At 46.5% G+C, this 16,703-nt stretch overlaps 1 protein-coding gene across 18 annotated transcripts in view; it reads right to left on the reverse strand.

The window, feature by feature from the left end:
* Positions 1–16,703, reverse strand: part of LOC146812330 (uncharacterized) — a 398,549-nt gene that overhangs the window by 148,453 nt on the left and 233,393 nt on the right. For 5 of the 18 annotated variants that reach the window (XR_014965923.1, XR_014965920.1, XR_014965921.1 and 2 more), the window contains exon 4: positions 204–240. The exons of the other annotated variants lie outside the window; for them this stretch is intronic. The gene's annotated coding sequence lies outside the window, so the exon portion shown is untranslated. The remainder of the gene's footprint in view (positions 1–203; positions 241–16,703) is intronic. 18 annotated transcript variants of the gene reach the window in all.

The raw sequence follows: 16,703 nt of genomic DNA on the forward strand, positions 1-16,703 counted from the left end.
ATTAAAAACAAATAGTGGGTAATGCAACTGCCAACATTAGAGACAGCTGCATTAGGAAGCAATCAACATGTTTCGGCCTTCAAACCTATAAAAGTGTTGTGGCCTTCATCAGGATCATGTAATAGCTGCTGCAATTAGTGAGTGAACACAATACTGAAAAGTGTAAGATAATAAACAATAAACGGCAGTGTGTAATACTAAACCAGTGTTCCTGTAGTTCAGCGGAGTCACCAGTGGGACCTGTGGTGAAACAAAGAAACACACCGCACCATTTACATTGTGGTAAAACATATAGCATGGTCAAGCCACAGCACATGTGACAAACACATATGTAAATTAGATTATATAAGCAGTCAAACCATTGTGAATGTTCAACTAGTGGTTACTTGTTTGTGCAAAACTCACCCCCAACGGTCAGGGAATTTACTGCATCTGTCCTGGGCTATGAGCCATAGGTTCATACGCTAAACCAACCTAATGAATAAAGTTGATGGCGTTAAAGTAAAAAAGAAAATGTTTCAATGAGCAAAAACTAGCTAAACAGAATGTGAGCAATCGTTAGCAAAGGGATCATCTGTAAAGTGGTTCCACGAGAGAGCTGTGGGAACTCATGCGCTGCTGTGTGCAATAGTTATATCGTAATATACAAAATGTCACTGTGTGCAGTCTCCGTAGGCGCAACAACTACACAGATGGGTACAAAGCATGCAGTGTGCCACGATGGTCTAACGATTCAAGAAGGTGAATTATGTCCCAGAAAGGTAGTAGGTCATATGCGTGGAGCTGTCCGTAATGTGGAAGGATTAGTCACTTGCGCTTTCTAATTAATGCCTCGGTGTGAGCGCTGCTGGTATTCCGTGTGTATTCGGAACCCGCTTCTGTGAAAGACACGGCGTGCAATGGAAAAAGTATGCATCGGGGTGAGCGCTGCCTGTATAACACGTATATTCATAACCCGCTTCGGAGAGAGGAATGGAAATAATATGCCTCGGGTTAGCGCTGCCGGTATCGCGCATGTATTTAAAACCCTTTCCTAAGAGAGAAAGAGGGTTATGCTATACGAGATGCATCCCACCAATGTTAGAGACAGGACTCGTAGAGATGCCAATGGCCGAGAAAGTCCTGCCGGAGTATACTTACCGCTCAACTTGAGCGATGATGCAAGATGCATATGTCCGTCACACAGGGGGGAACCTGCTGGCGGAATACGCTCTTAAGTAGTGGAAATGCATAGCGAAGCGGGAAACAACTACCTGGATATACTGCCAGGCATGCTGGGAGTTGTAGTCCGGAGAGCCCCCGCTACGATGGGAACTCGAACAAAAAACATAATGTACCCACTGTTGTGCAGTAGATGCAGGGGCTTTTTAGTAGTGGAGGGTGAGAATGACTCAAAAAGGCGGAAGGTGCATCGGCTTTAACAAAAAACTCAGAGTAAGGCCCAGGTAAACTTGAGTTGTTGGTGACAGTAATGATGTAGGTAGCTCCGCTATCACCAAGGCTTTGTGTCAGGGGTAACATAACGAAGAGACTACGTCAACCATGTGGAAACATTACATAGTGCGCCACAAGAAAGGAGGCGTGTAGTGATATCATAAGAAGATAACTGCCTAGAAATGTCAGATAAGGCCGACAAGTGCAGAAGGGGCTATGTGTATAGATGTCATATAGTACTAAGATAGCATAATAGAGTGCGTGAAACCCTAAATGCTAGATGAGCTAGGTCAGTGGCAGCCATGGAATATCATCATTCTGCCCAGATTTAGACGTGCCTAGTTTAGAATCAATTGTTTTTTTTAAGTGATGCATCTGCAAATTACACAGCTCAACTGCCTACATCCTGCGGCCGGCAGAGCAAAGCAAGGTACACCATACACAGCGCATGGGTCTACAGCCCAGAGGGCGACCTCGAATGAAGCTGATGAAGCACGGGCCGGGCCCAACAGGCAATAGCTCATGTATCACATTTATCTACAAAAGTCAAAACAAAGAAACACCCCCCCCCCACCCATTCCGCATCAGTCACTACCCCCTACCCCGGGGACCCACAAGTCAACAACCTGGATCAAAAAGGAGACAAGCCTCCCCAGCGGCCCCCACCGGTTCCAAAGGGATAGCTGAAGAATCTGCAAATATTTGGGGCACATAACTGCGCGCAACTGCTTCGACAGAAGCCGCAAGAAAGGGCCCCAAAGCTTTACATAGTCCGTGCCCTTCCCATCCAACCTAAGTGATAGACGTTCCATCGCCAGCAGATGCCACAGTCTCCAAAGCCAGTCTCGTGGGTCTAGCACAGCCGGAGAGAACCACTGCGCCAACAGAACCTGCCGCGCCGCGAGAAATGCCAACACAATCTGCCGACCCCTCAATGTGCGCAAGGGAAAAGACTTGGTATGAGGGAGGCCCTACAGTGCGTGCACAGGTTCCCGCAGCAGGCGGATCTGAAACGCCTCATCAAGATCATCCAGGACCGCCACCCAGTACCGCACCAGCTTTGGACAGCACCACAAAAGGTGTATGAGAGTGCCAGAGTGTCAACACCCCCGCCAGCAGAGACCAGATTTAGTAGGGTCACACGACTGAATGCGCGCCGGGGTAGAATACCAGTAGGCCGCCACCTTATAAGCTGATTCTGCCCCCGCCGTGTCAGCCGCCGTGTGATGAGCGCGATAGAAAACCTGCTCCCATTCCTTGCTCGTTAACGGCTGCCCCAACTTCATCTCCCAACGCACCTGCGCCCCGGACCGCCGCTGCCTAGGCCGCGCCATTACCAAATGCGCGCAAAACAGCAAACATGTATTCCCAGTCTACACGATCAAAGGCCTTCTCGGCGTCTATGGAAAAGGAGACAAGCTTGGGTCCGAGATCGTTGAACCAGATCAATAAGATGAAGGATACGTTTGGTGTTCTGCCGCGTGGGGATGAAACCGGATTGATCCGGATCTATGAGACCATCCATCAGCGGGCTGAGACGCGCCAATTTAGCGTCAATATTTAGTAGGGAGATAGGCCTATAGGAGCCACAATCCTGCGGGTCCTTTCCAGGTTTAAGAATGACCGTAATTGCGGCTTCCGACATAGTGGGTGACACCTCCCCCGTCTCCAGAAAAGAGTTAAAAAGACGTGTTAAAAGCGGAGCTAGCTCAGCGCAGAAGGTCTTAAAGAACAAAGCGGTGAAACCATCTGGGCCGGGTGATTTGGCAACCTTAAGACGGGCTATCGCTGATGTATCTTCTTCAATCTGGATGTCGGACTCCAACGAGTACGCCGATGAGGCAAACAGCGGCTCAATACTGCAGGAGGTGAGATGAGCCTCTCGGTCCGCCGACCCAGTCTCCTCCCTAGTATACAAGCGATGATAAAAACTACGAAAGGAGTCGACAATCAGGGCATCTGTGGTCTGCTCCACCGCCTGAGAGTCCCGAACGGAGTGAATCCGGTGCGTGGACGCCCGGAGCCTATGGGACAGTAAGCGCCCCCCCTTATCCCCGCTGAGGTAAAACATATGGCGCAGCCACAAAAGCGCATACTCAGCCCTGTCGAGATCCAGGTGTTTCAGCATGCGCCGTTTCGTTTCAAGCTCTCTCTACACCCTAGGCGCACCGGTGCACTTATGAATAGCCTTCAGCGCTCCCACTTCCCGCTCCAACTCAGCCCTCTTATCCCTACGCAGACGCGCAAACGCGGCCGCCAGCGCTATGAACTCCCCCCGGACCACCAGCTTGAGGGCCTCCCAAACCGCCGCTAACGGCGTAGTCCCTTGGTCATTAACAGCCAGGTAAGCCACAATTGCGTCCCAAATGCGAGTAATCACGGATTCCGAGCTAAGCAGAGAATCGCGGAGGCGCCAACCAGAAGAGGGGGGGTGCGCCGCTGGAGAGCTGAGCTGCACCGAGATGAGAGCATGATCGGACAGGGAACGGGGAGCGATACCCGCGTCAGCCAGGTAGGGCAAAAGGGAGGTGGAATCGAAGAAGTGGTCAAGGCGGGCGTAAGTTTTATGCGCTGCCGAAAAGAAAGTATAATCACGCTCAGTAAGATGCTGTACGCGCCAAACATCATGCAGCCCGCCATCACTCAACCATTATCACCCCCCTGAGAGAGCACCCGTCTGATGTGACTGCTGCTCCGACCTATCCAAGCCCACATCCATCACCACATTTAGGTTCCCTCCTACTAAAATCATGGAATCCGGTGAAGCCAAGATCTCGGAAAAGGCCATCTTTATAAAGGGTTCCTGATGGTCATTCGGGGCATACAGCGAACCTACAGTGAAACACATGTCTCCCCATTGCAAGCGTAGCGCCAGAAGCCGCCCCTTAATCTCAGCAACCTGGGAAAGAATCTTACAATGAGCACGCGCACTGAAAAGAACGGCTACCCCATGTTTTTTGGCCGCCCCAGAAAAACACACCTGCAGGGGTTAGCGCCGATCCCTCATCCGCCTGGTGTCCTTATAGAGAAGATGAGTCTCTTGCAACAAACACACGTCTCCCCCTGCTCCCTCCAGAAGGGACAGGATAGCAGAGCGCTTAACCGGGTTATTTAAGCCCCTAACATTTAAACTCACCACTTTGAGACTCCTACCCATGGGGGTCCAGAGGGGAACAGTCAGGTATCGAACACAAGACCCCAACGCAAGGAGGCAAGCCTACAGGCCGTAACTCCGTGACCGACATTCCCCAAACCCCAGAGAGGACTGATGCGGAGCCCCAACACATTCCCAAAAACAACCCTTTCCCCCACCCCACACCCCCCAACCCAGCAAAGAACACCCAGAACATAGAAAAACTCCATCCCAAGGCTTGGAGAGAAGACAACAGTCTGTCACACGGAACAAACAATAGGGGGAACGTGGCATTGGAAGAAATGATACCTCGGCACTAAGGTCACCATCCATCCAACCCCCACAGGGCAGTTGGAGACAATAACCCCTGGCCAGAGATCTCCCCTCTCTGGTGCCGCAATAAGAAGTCCCCCGATGCCCACCGTTGGAGATTCAGGGAGTGCCGTTGCTGTCCGTCACCTGCGCCACCGAAGTGACCGCTGCCTCACGCTCCAAAAGGCAAGTGGAGACATCAGGTCCCGAGGGTCGGTGTGAACGCCCCACCCGCTGCCAGCCATCCGAGCGTCGACGTCGTCTCGAGGAAGCCCCTGCCACCCCAGCCGGGGAGGGGGGCGGCTCCAAATCCAAAGCCTCATAAGCTGCTGCAACCGAGGGGAGCTAAAGGAGCTTACCCTGATGTTTAAAGATAAGGCGGAAGGGGTGACCCCACGAATATGGGATGCCCTTCTCCCGAAGGTGAGCAGTAATGGGCTTAAACTCCCTGCGTTTCTCACCAGGGTAGAAGCAGCTAAGTCTTGAAAGAGGGCTGGCCGGTGGCCCCGAAACAGCACCGGGCTAAGATCATGGGCTTTACGCAAAATTCATTCCTTGAGCTGGAAATCGTGCACGCAAACCAATATGTCCGGTGGTGGAGCCTTCGGACCCCTCGGCAAGCTGACTAGGTGCACACGATCCATCAGGATGTCCCCTTCCTCCCCAAGAATCTGCCCGAAAAGCTGAAGAACGTAGTCCTGAAGATCGTCCCCCTCCCCTTTCCATGGTACCGCGCGAATTCTAATGTTATTCTGTCGGGACCGGTTCTCCAGGTCCTCTACGTGGGCTTGTAGATCAAGATTCTGCTCCCCGAGACGGAGGACATCCTGCTGGAGCTGATGCATATCATCTTCACGCCCCAAATCATGCTCTTCTACAGTGGCGACACTGTCCCCAAGGGCGTCCACGTCACGCCGCACCTCCCGGAGATCCGAAGAGAGCTGGGAGCAGAGTTTCAGAATGTCCTCTTCGATGGCGGCGAATAAGTCGAGCATAAACGCCTTAGTGGCCGGCTGGTCACTAGCCCCCGGTGTCTGCGAAGGGGAAACCAACGGCGATGTGACTGTCCCGCAGGCTTCGGCAGGACATCCCACGGAGTCTTATACCATCGCGCTTTGACGGAGGACATGGCCGCAAAGCAGACCCTCCACCCAACAGGCACTACAGCAGGGCAGAATCAGGGGGCGCGCCAACACTACCGAGGCCCGCCCTATAACGCAGGTAGGCGTCCGGTCCCCTCGCCGACTGCCGATGTACGGTCCGAATACCCCGTCTGCCCAAACAGCCACAGCCCCTCCACCGCAGGACAATGTGTGGCACCCCAGCAGGTGTTACGTCGGGCCTCAATACACAGAGGGCCTCACCAAGGGCTCCCCACCGAAGCCCACTAGCAAGAAAGCACCGCTCGCCGATCCGCGAGCCGAAGAGCGGGCTCAGGAGCTCCCTGCACCAGCCTCCCGAGTCCGTTGCTATCCAGCAGCTTCACTGATATTCAAGTAGAGATAGGGGCCACCACGCAGTCACAGAGCCGAGGGGAAGCGCGGCGTGGCACCTCCAGTAGCAGGCCACAAAGCCCCCTAGCCAGGCCTCACTCACGCCCCAACAGCACCAATCTCGCCGTCTGCCGACATGCGGACCGAGCCATGCCCCACCACAGCAAACACTCACCGGGAACTCCCTGGGAGCAGTAGTCGAAGAGGGCGCAGAGCTCTGCCGCAGCAACACCAGCCCGCGTACAGTGCAGATAGGCCCTCCAGGAATTCAGTGCGCCATCCGCCCGTCACCGCCAAGGACCAGGAGAAGCAGGATCGATGAGGGCAAAAGCTGGGGAGAGAAAGCCCACTGATCAGCGGGGCTGAGCACCAGGACAGGGCAGGCCCACCCCACAGCACACGTGCAGCGTCACCTGAATGTCAGCAGCGTAGGCCTCAAATGTAGAGCTGTCCTCCAGACGCAGATGGCAGCACAAGGGAAGGCGACCCACCCGATCCACCGCTAGGTAGGCCGCCCACCTCTACGGCGATCAGGGAGCCCGCTGGGTTCGCCGCAAGCAATGCCGCCTCCGTCCACCAGGCGCTCCCGCGCGCCTCCTCCGCTCCAGCAAGCACAGCGCCGGAGGCCAACGGGGCCGCCGGGACGCAGCAGGGCTGGGTCCGGAGGGCTCCGCCAGAGCCACAAGGAAGCGCCGCACCACCAGGAAGCGGCCTCGGAAGGCCCCAGGGCTCGCAGGCTGTGCCCCCTCCAATCGTAGGCTCACAGCATCCCCGGGAAGTAAATGGCGGCCAACAGCGACTCAGGGGCAGGCTCCTCCGCCGGAGTCCGATCCCGCACCAGGAGCGGTTCTCACCCAGCGCCAACAGCAGCGGAGAGCCAACAGGGAATGCCGCCGCTGCACCAGCCTCCCTCCCACGTCACCGGTCGCGGGCACCGAAGATAGCAGAGGGCCCGCCGGGCCGCAGCAAGGCCGGGGACGGGCAGGCCTACAAGGCCCTCAGGACGCCGCCGCTCCCAGAAAGAAGTACCACCGGAGGCAGCAGGTAAGTGCTCGCTACAAAGCAGGCACGGATGGGCATCAAGGGGCCCACTACCTGAAGCGATGTGCGGGCGGCACCAGAGAGACTGAGAAACACGTCTGACTCGGCCGCCATCTTAGCCACGCCCCCGATGTGCCTAGTTTAAACGGCCATCTTTCTTCGATGCGCAGCAGTTTTGTGAGATTAGGTGTCTTCCCACTTAGGTTGGGTTTGTCAAGCACTGTCCAGGTGAGCGTGTCTGCCTGGTGATGCATTTCTAAAAAATGTTTTGATAGTTTAGTTGTTTGCTTGACGCTTCTAAGGCTCTATGGGTCTATGGTCTAGGATGCATGCGCGCACTTTCCACGTAGTCATACTCGCGTATCTCAGGCCACATGTACATGTGATGAGATAAATCACCCTTTAACGATTGTAATTAGTATGGTGTCTAAGCTCCCAGGATCGTCCTGTACCAATGTCAATGTTCTTGGTAACTGTTGTTTGTGCGCAGACTGCGCATGTCCCACACAGAAAATGTCCTTGGACTGGTGTTAGATCCCACAAGGTGTTCGGCCTTGGAAAAGGAATGCTAACAGTGATTCTGCCACCTCTTCTGCAATACAAAGACACCGCTTTGTCTCTAGTGAACATGTCAAATGACACCACGTGGCTGATTCTTCATAGTATGACACATAGTAGTCCTTTTACAAAAGACTTTCAATTGCGGCCTGTGAAGACCTCCGATACTGATAGTTCCTCCACTGACCATTTGCCTAACGCGCTGCCTCTTTTTTCTATCCAGTCTGCTACAATGGATTTCACTTATAATGATCCACCATAGGCAAATCCTTCCGAGTTGAATTTTTCTAGCCCTACTGCTGAGTAACACCCTCAGCTGAGGACCTCCGGGTACTATATGGATCAAGATAATTCTTCTTCAGACAGTTCTGTTTTGTACACGCCTCAAGCACAGATTTGTGTTTTTATTTCTTGGTTAAAACACACTTATCTAGTCCCCACTTCGATCATATCAGGATAATACTTACCTTGGTATTCTTGTTTCTGTGGACTGGATTTGTGACTACTTTTTCCTATTTAATAATGGCATCATCTCCCAGGACGTTCTGCTACATAACTGGTCAACTGGGTGCTGGACCCCATTCATCATTGCCTAAACTGAAAAGGGACTTGTCCCTAGTTAACAATTTGGCCAATCTAGTGACTGATCGAATTGTTTGGGATAAAGTTCGATATATTTGGTCCTGTGGAGATCCTGCAGATACCATGTGTTCAAAGTTTCTATGGGTGATGTAATAGTATTGAAGTTGCATTCAGATAATTTGAATGTTGATATTGTAAATGATATGCTTTCTGAATTAGAGTATTAGATTTTTTTTTTTTATCAGAAGACCTCTTCCATATTTCTGCCAATAAGATGAGATGTTCTGCTACTTTCATTATGAACATCACTTTCTGCACAGACAGTGTACAGCATCCCAATTTTATTTATACACAAGGGGATCATTGTCCAACTCCCCCACGAGGGAGTTGAAAAAAGCTGAAAGATGGGTATGCATAGTTCACTGGATATGACATTTTAGACCCCATGTCATATTTTACACTAACCCCAACACCACGAAGGAAATATAGGTTTACCCAAAATAAACATATATACCACTACATTTGTCAATCAGTTGGCACTGAATGGTTACGGATAACTAGGACACCATTTAAAAAAAAAAAATCTATTTGGGGTATGAATTCCTGGCAGGTTCAGGGCATGGAAATCTTATGTAGAGCCTGTTTAATTCCCACACAAATGATTTTCCTGAATGAAACAATCCAGCAGACTACTTGTCTGTGGTTGGCAAAAGCTAAAGAAATGAACACCCAGACTATTCTTTCAGCGGCCTTCTTTGATAATTGGCAGAGTTTAGCAAATTATACTGAAGAACAATTGAATAGCATGGTACAGAATGGTACCTTTGATTACTCATTTCCATGTCCGGGCGGGTGGTTGTTATGGGCAGTGGATACGAGTGGTTGTCATGCTTGTTTTCTAAATTCCACAGCAAGGTTTTAATCCAGCAGACCTGATTCCCGATATGCACAGTCAAAACATTCTAGTATTGTTACCACCGAATCGGTGGGTAAATTGTGTCCGCAAAGGTTGGAACATTCCACACTGTCTGCAGTGAAACATCTTTCTCGCCTGTCTGAGGATATGAAGTGATCAGACTTTCTTTTAGGTCATAAATCCCACGTTCTAAAAGATTTATTTATGCTACTTATAACAAAATACGGAAACTATCATAAATGGAAGCTGCAGCATGTTTAGGACAAATTGACCAGGATAATTCAGAAAAAGTGCTGGCTGTTGTTGATAATAGTATTAATACGATTTAATCTAGTTTTTACAATTTGAATATTGCATCGTCTTATTGATATTGTGCAGAGGGACATGTCAACCGGATATCATGGGCAAAGTCAGTTTGGATCTATTATGCACTTTAGGTAGGCGCTTCAGACACTTAAGAATGGGCGAGTTCCATGGCATTACTTGAATTGTACAATTTAGTTTCACCTTTTAACTTCACACAAACAAGCCACGAAAGACGGAACATACAAAATGCTGCATTTAGAAAAACTGAAACAACTCACATTTACAATAGCCGAGACGCCTTAGGCGGTGTGGGTACTATACGGTGTTATTTCACTACCCATCAGGACATTTAAATTCTTCGCTTGCATGAAACATTTTGCCATAGGCAAATACGAAATCCTTGGGAGCAGCTTCTTACATGAATTATTGTCATTACTCTTTACTTCTAGTTGTGAACATTCCAACAATGAAGTTTTTTTAATAAATGGAGAAGAATGTGACTACTGTAGGATATTCACTTGTTTGTAAACAAGTAAAAATCCATGGCACCTGTAACACTTTGGCACCCAATTCGGCTTTTTATTTGAAGGGAATCCTAGTTCCTTTAATTCTCGCTTACTTAACAGTACTTTCGAATGATAGTTACCTCATGTTGAGTGATCAAGACTGTTGTGGAATGCAGACTGGAGTCCTGTATATTTAGTCTGTTTTCCAATTATTCACTTGTTGCAATAACATCGTTTCCTCCTCCGCAGGGAATATTAAATAGCTTGTTGTGGCCTTCGATTCAATATTTGAAGGCAGATTTCAACAAGCTGAGCAGACTCAAAGCATTATTGTTTCGAACAAGAAGTAGCTCTTGCATATGCCCACGAGACCAGCAAAATGCAGGTGGTAGACCTCCCAGTGAACTACAGCTATTTTTAAACAGAAACCTTCCCCTACATGTCGGAGAATTAGTGCATCAAATCTTTAGTGCGTCTAGTACGACCGGCCTTGCCCACTTTTTAATGTTTAGGCTCTGGCCTTTTTACTTATTTGCAGACCATTTTTGAGTAATTCTGCATTTTATCCACTCCACTTTATCTAGTGTATTTAGGATTCCCATTGCTGTTATTCCTCATTTGTGGCATCCTCATCCTGCTTCCCTAAAATGGATGCTCCTTTTGCAGGTACTTGGGAACTGGTACTGCTCTAACACTACCGTGAACGTATGCTTCAGATCTTCGGAATGTTACTACTACAAGAACTGGATCTTTATTTGTCCCGAACGTTTTGAACCAGCCTGGTTTACCTGTGTGCAACCCATGTTCCATTGTATCTGTTGCCCTTTTGAATGGGCATTGGAGATTTGCCTGGCTTTGCAAATTCCCAGTACCAAGGATTTAGGGCTGTTGATGAGTCTCTTAGTGACCCATGTTCAGAACTGTTTCCTGAGCTTACGACTTCTTTCCAATGCAAGGTTTGAACCATCAATCTATGGAGAAACATTTGTATCAGCACATCGACAACTGGATGTAGCCTCCACTAACATGGATGCAGGTTGCCTGGAAACTGTATAAGCATTGGCGTAGACATAAGATTATATTTGTTCCTTGGAGCTCATGGCTTGAGCAATAGACCAATCCTTGCATGCAGAGTCAAATCCCTTATTGAGTACTTGGCCTTTGAACTGGTGAGTAGCACGGTGGATTCATCCAAAACACTGTAATTTGACTATTTTTCCAAATTGACACTTTCTTCAATTAACTTTTATTCCATGCCATTTTTATACCTATGCTTTGAGCAGGTCTACCTTCTATATATATATATATATATATAGATATATATATATATATATATATATTACCTACTGGCGGTCGCCAGTAGGTAGTTATAGTTAGGACCCCTTTTCCATAGGAAATCCGCAACATTCTATTTTGAATAACTTTGGCGCTGGTCGATGAATCCTCGCGAATTTCTCAAAATAGGTGGGGCGCTACGCTCCGCTCCTACCCTGAAAGTCTCGGGGGGATCCGTCAAGCGGGGGCTGAGATAAAAGGGGGGTCCCAAAACGCGTTTTTCCCATGCATTTTTCCATAGGACCTTTAGAACGAGCTACAGCCCGAACGGCTGAACAGAATTACTCGAAATTTGGCAGAGAGGTAGTCCCTAGGTCAAGGAAGTGCCTTTTGTAAGTTTGGTGTAAATCTGTTCAGTAGATTCTGAGAAAATAGCCTTTAAATCAATATATATATCTGAGCCCGCTTACGGTACGCTTACCGTACGCTTACCGTAAGCGTACGGTGGCGTGCGCGAGCGCGATTCTGATTGGCTCTTAGATCTTAGTAAACATTCGAATCGGCCGAAACCAGGAAGCGGCGGCCGCCATTTTGTGTATTTCACTCTGAAAAAAAAGAGTGAAAACAAGAAAAGGGGGCAATGAGGAGAGTTACAGACCCCCTAACATTTGTAAGGGGGTCAAAGAAGGACAGAAAAGTACAAAGAAAACATTTATTGATTTAAAAAAAAATCACGGGGTACGCGTACGGTAAGCGTACGGTAAAAAAAAAAAAAAAAAAAAGAAATGAAAATCAGATTTAAGTGTTTAGATATTAGGGGGCTCTAAAAAGAGCCGTTGTGTTTATGAAGTGATTTTTTTAGTGGTACCTACACGTAAGTACCGATGCAGAGTCTAAGGTTCAAGAGGAAGACTCTGTTCCCTTCATAAGCATTTCCAGACCTACCCCAGTCAAAGTGCCAAGGTCATTGCCACCACAGTGCACTATTATGAGGTCAGGGTGTTGGATTTGTATGAAGGATTTCACCAATGGCATCAATTGGTGCCACTTTAACCCTCTCTGACCAATCCATTTAATGTCTACATTTGGCAAAGCAAGGTCTCTCACCATATCTGTTTTCTCTGCAAACTTTTCACTCCAGAAGACATAGCTGTGCCCTACAATCCACACTGTGAACATCTTCAAAGGAGAACTGGATGCACTCAGGAGGTGTCTTTCAGTAGAATGGCAAAAGGAAAAAAGACAGTTTGGAAATGGAGGCATACATATTTTTTTTTTTTTAAAAAGAACTGATTGGCTGTTTCATACCATTCTAGAATAAAAACTAGGCTGTATGTGTAAATTAATAGAAGCATGTTTTGTATTGGTACAGAAAAATGTGTTACCAAAGAACAGTACTATGGATTTGCTGTTAGGTTTGAAAAGTCAAGCACTCTTGCTCTGTGGAATTGAAACATTGTTTGGCGAACTTCTGACCTAACTCAACACAGCAGTGTTCCATGAGCTGTTGCTATGGTAGCAGGCAGAAGTCAAGTTGGGGGAAGGGTACTAGGCAGAAGTCAAGTTGGGGGAAGGGTACTTTTGGAAAAGGGTTGGTTTTCAACCAATAGAAATGTGTGATTACATTTGAAAAAAAGGGGGAAGCACTGAGATTTGAAACTTACATTTATATGTGTGGAAAAATAGAGGGAAATTTGCCATTATCTGGTTCTGCTGAGAGGAGAGAGGTGAACACAACAGAGATCCTGGCTCTGATAATCTGCTGTTTGAGTGTCACATTTCTTTCACAACTAACTAATTTTAAAGGTGAGTTTACAGTTTGAGAGGGGATGTATGTGGTAACTTAAGAAATGAATAATAGAAATGGAAATTGTTTTTGTTGTAGTTGCGTTTTTTATTTTCTGTTTTGGGAGAAATTTAAATGTGAGGAACATGTAAAATAATATGGAGTATGTTTTCACAATAAATTAAGGTGTACTGGAAAAAAAAAAGAATAGTTTAAGGGTTTGAGGTTGGACTCAGTAATGCAAATACATTCAGCATCACTAAGGCTGGTTGCCCTTGCTGGAGTGTAGGCAGTCACCGAGAATACACATGGTGGTGGTCTGAAAAAGCAGTTTGGACATGTGCATTTAAATAAATCAAAAAAAGTGGTTTCATAATGTGTCAGTCTGTAAAAGTGATTTTCTCTTGCCCCGAAAAAAAAGAGCAGTAAGTGTGCTTTCAAATTGGCAAATAAATTTCGTTTTGGGACTAATGTGAAAACATGACTGTGTGCAGAGAGGAATTATAGGCAGAGATTTATTGCGTATTGCTCTGGTGATTTCACAGTTGCATTAGATGGAAAGGGGGAGCGAATTTTTGGGGGAAGAAGCAGACTCTTAGCACACACCCATGTGCTTGCCATGTATAATCATGCACAGTATTTACAAGCGAGTGGGGTTTTCAGGTATCAGTCTGTAAAATATTTTTGGGAAAAAAATGTAAATATGTGTACTGTATTATAAATTGTTTTTAAAATATTAATACTTTTTCTTTTTTTTCAGATTGATATAGAAAATTTTCGAAAACTAGAACCATTTTTTAAACTATTTTTTTTTAAAACAAATGAATAAATATTTTTTTGAGTGAGTATGGTAAGTCAATAATAATAATTGTAGTCTCTCAAGGACCTTGTAATGTGATAATTGATTTTTAGTGTTTTTTAAAAAAAATAAAAAAAAAGGTACGCGTACGGTAAAAAAAAAAAAAAAAAAAAGTTTTTAAAAACATATGTAAAAAAAAGATGAAAGATAAGGTTGGCTCTTAAAAGAACCGTTGTGTTCATGCAGGGACAGAGGAAAGGAAGCATGGGAAAATTATTCAAAGCGACAAATGTGCTGATCTATTTTGTTGTTCACTAGGGAAACACTGGTCTCCCTATAGCAAATTAGATCTTGACAAAATGTGCATCTAATATCAACCTTCCGAAAACGAGGGTTGATTTCCAGAGGGCCAGCAAAAGGAGATTCTCCCCCCACAGATGAAGGGCTCACCTGACCTGCAGAAGGAGTCAGCCCTGCAGATGATGGTCCAGGCTGAGCTGCTGTGGATGTACTGGCTTGTCTTTCTGAAGAGTTACCTCCAAAAAGATGACCATGTGTCCTTCTGTGTACATCCTGGAGGTGTCTCTTCATGGTGTGATTCCCAAAGGAATACTTCCTGTTAGGATTACCTCTAGAAAGTACACGCTTACACAGCTTACAAGTCACTAAGGGTGCATTTACCTTTTGCTGGCCTTCTGGAAAAGTAAAATAATCCCATACATAAGAGGGCTTTTGTTTCCTCGATCTCTGCCTCAAGACAGTGCTGCTAGTGCTAGCCTCACTCTCAGAAGAGCTCTGCTGTTCTGCCATCGTATCCCAAAGACAAACCAGCTCCTTCTCCCAAGGGATCACAAGCAGAAATGAGGGGAATGGGTGTGGTGTAGGAGAGTTCTAGAACTGAAAGTAGTTTCAACCAATCAAAAGTTGTGTTTCATGATCACATGACCTACCGTACGCTTACGGTACGCTTACGGTACGCTTACGGCAAAAGTGCGCATGCGCGTAAAAAAGACACGCGCTTGCGCGCATGCGCATAACAGTCATTCCCGGCACTTCCGCGTAACGTGCGCGTGTAGCGTACACGTCCCACGCGGAGTACGCGCGGCTACGCAAATTGCGTAACTATACGCAAGCAGCGTAGGAAAATTACGGACGTTGCGTAAACCGTACGCTTACCGTGAGCTTACGGTACGCGTACTAAAAATTTTTAAGAAAAAAAGTACTGCAAATAAATTTTACATGTTTATTTTAAAAAATATATAAAAAAAAACATTAAAGAATTTTAAAAATGTAATCATAGTCTTTATAAAAGGTAAGAAAATTAAAATAAAAATATGTTAGAAAAAATAGAAGAAAAAAAAATTAGCATTTAAAAAACCTTGCAAATTCACTGAAAAAACCATGGGTTTCACACACGTTATAGTTAGGAATTAGCATTTAAAAAACCTTGCAAATTCACTGAAAAAACCATGGGTTTCACACACGTTATAGTTAGGAATTAGCATTTAAAAAACCTTAGAAATTCACTGAAAAAACCATAGGTTTCACACATGTTATAGTTAGCTGGACATTTTACTCGTAAAAAACCATTGAAATTGCCCCGTTATAGTTAGTTCAGCTAACTATAACTCGCGCGCCCGCAATGCACTGCTGATGACGTCACATATTACATCACTCATGACATGGTCAGTGACATCACTCATGACATCACTGATGACATCTCAAATGACATCACTGAGGGGTGGAGGAACAACAAAGTTGGATATCATAAAAAGGGGGCAGGCTAGACAGCTCCTAACCACCTAGCCTTGGTTATGGTGTGCCAGAAGGCCAACCAAGGCCAAAAAATATGTTTTTTTTTTTTTTTAAAACGCCGAATACGCTTACAGTACGCGTACGGTAAAAAATTAATTAAAAAAAACAAAATCCATATTTCCCCCCCCCCCCCCCGTGTGCAAATGGTGCCCGCAGGGCACCTTTTATGCATTGCATAGTACATTTTCAGTGAACATTAAATAGAAAACCTTTCAGAAAGAAGCACATAATATGTCCTCCGTGTGCGGACAGTGCGCGAAGGGCATCGTGCGTACATGGCCCATCCAGGCCACCGTGCGTGCACGGCACTAACTGCGTTAAGTGGGCGCGCGGTGCGCGTGCTGGAGCAGAGTTTTCTGTTGAAAAATTCAATTGGGTTTTGAAGCTTCAGTTGTCTAAACGTGGTAAAAATAAAAGTACTAATTTTAATTATTAATTATTTGTTTTGTGTAAATGTTTTTTATTAATCAATACGTATGTATTAACAAGAGAAAAACCGACAAAACCGACATGAGGGAAATGCTTTTGTATTGCTATTAATAAATGTGCATGTTTTAAATAAACGTTCCCCCGTTATAGTTAGTGCAGGCAACTATAACTCACGCGACCGCAATCCTCTGCTGATGACATATGTGTCTTTATGAGAAAAAAAATATTTGTAATATATGTATAGCTAAAATTTAATGGAAGAAGACATGGGCAAATAAGTGTCTAAATACAGTATTAGCATCAGCAGAGGATTGCGGT

This window comes from Triturus cristatus, chromosome 7 (genome assembly GCF_964204655.1).
Source record: "Triturus cristatus chromosome 7, aTriCri1.1, whole genome shotgun sequence".
Taxonomy (NCBI): Eukaryota; Metazoa; Chordata; class Amphibia; order Caudata; family Salamandridae; genus Triturus; species Triturus cristatus.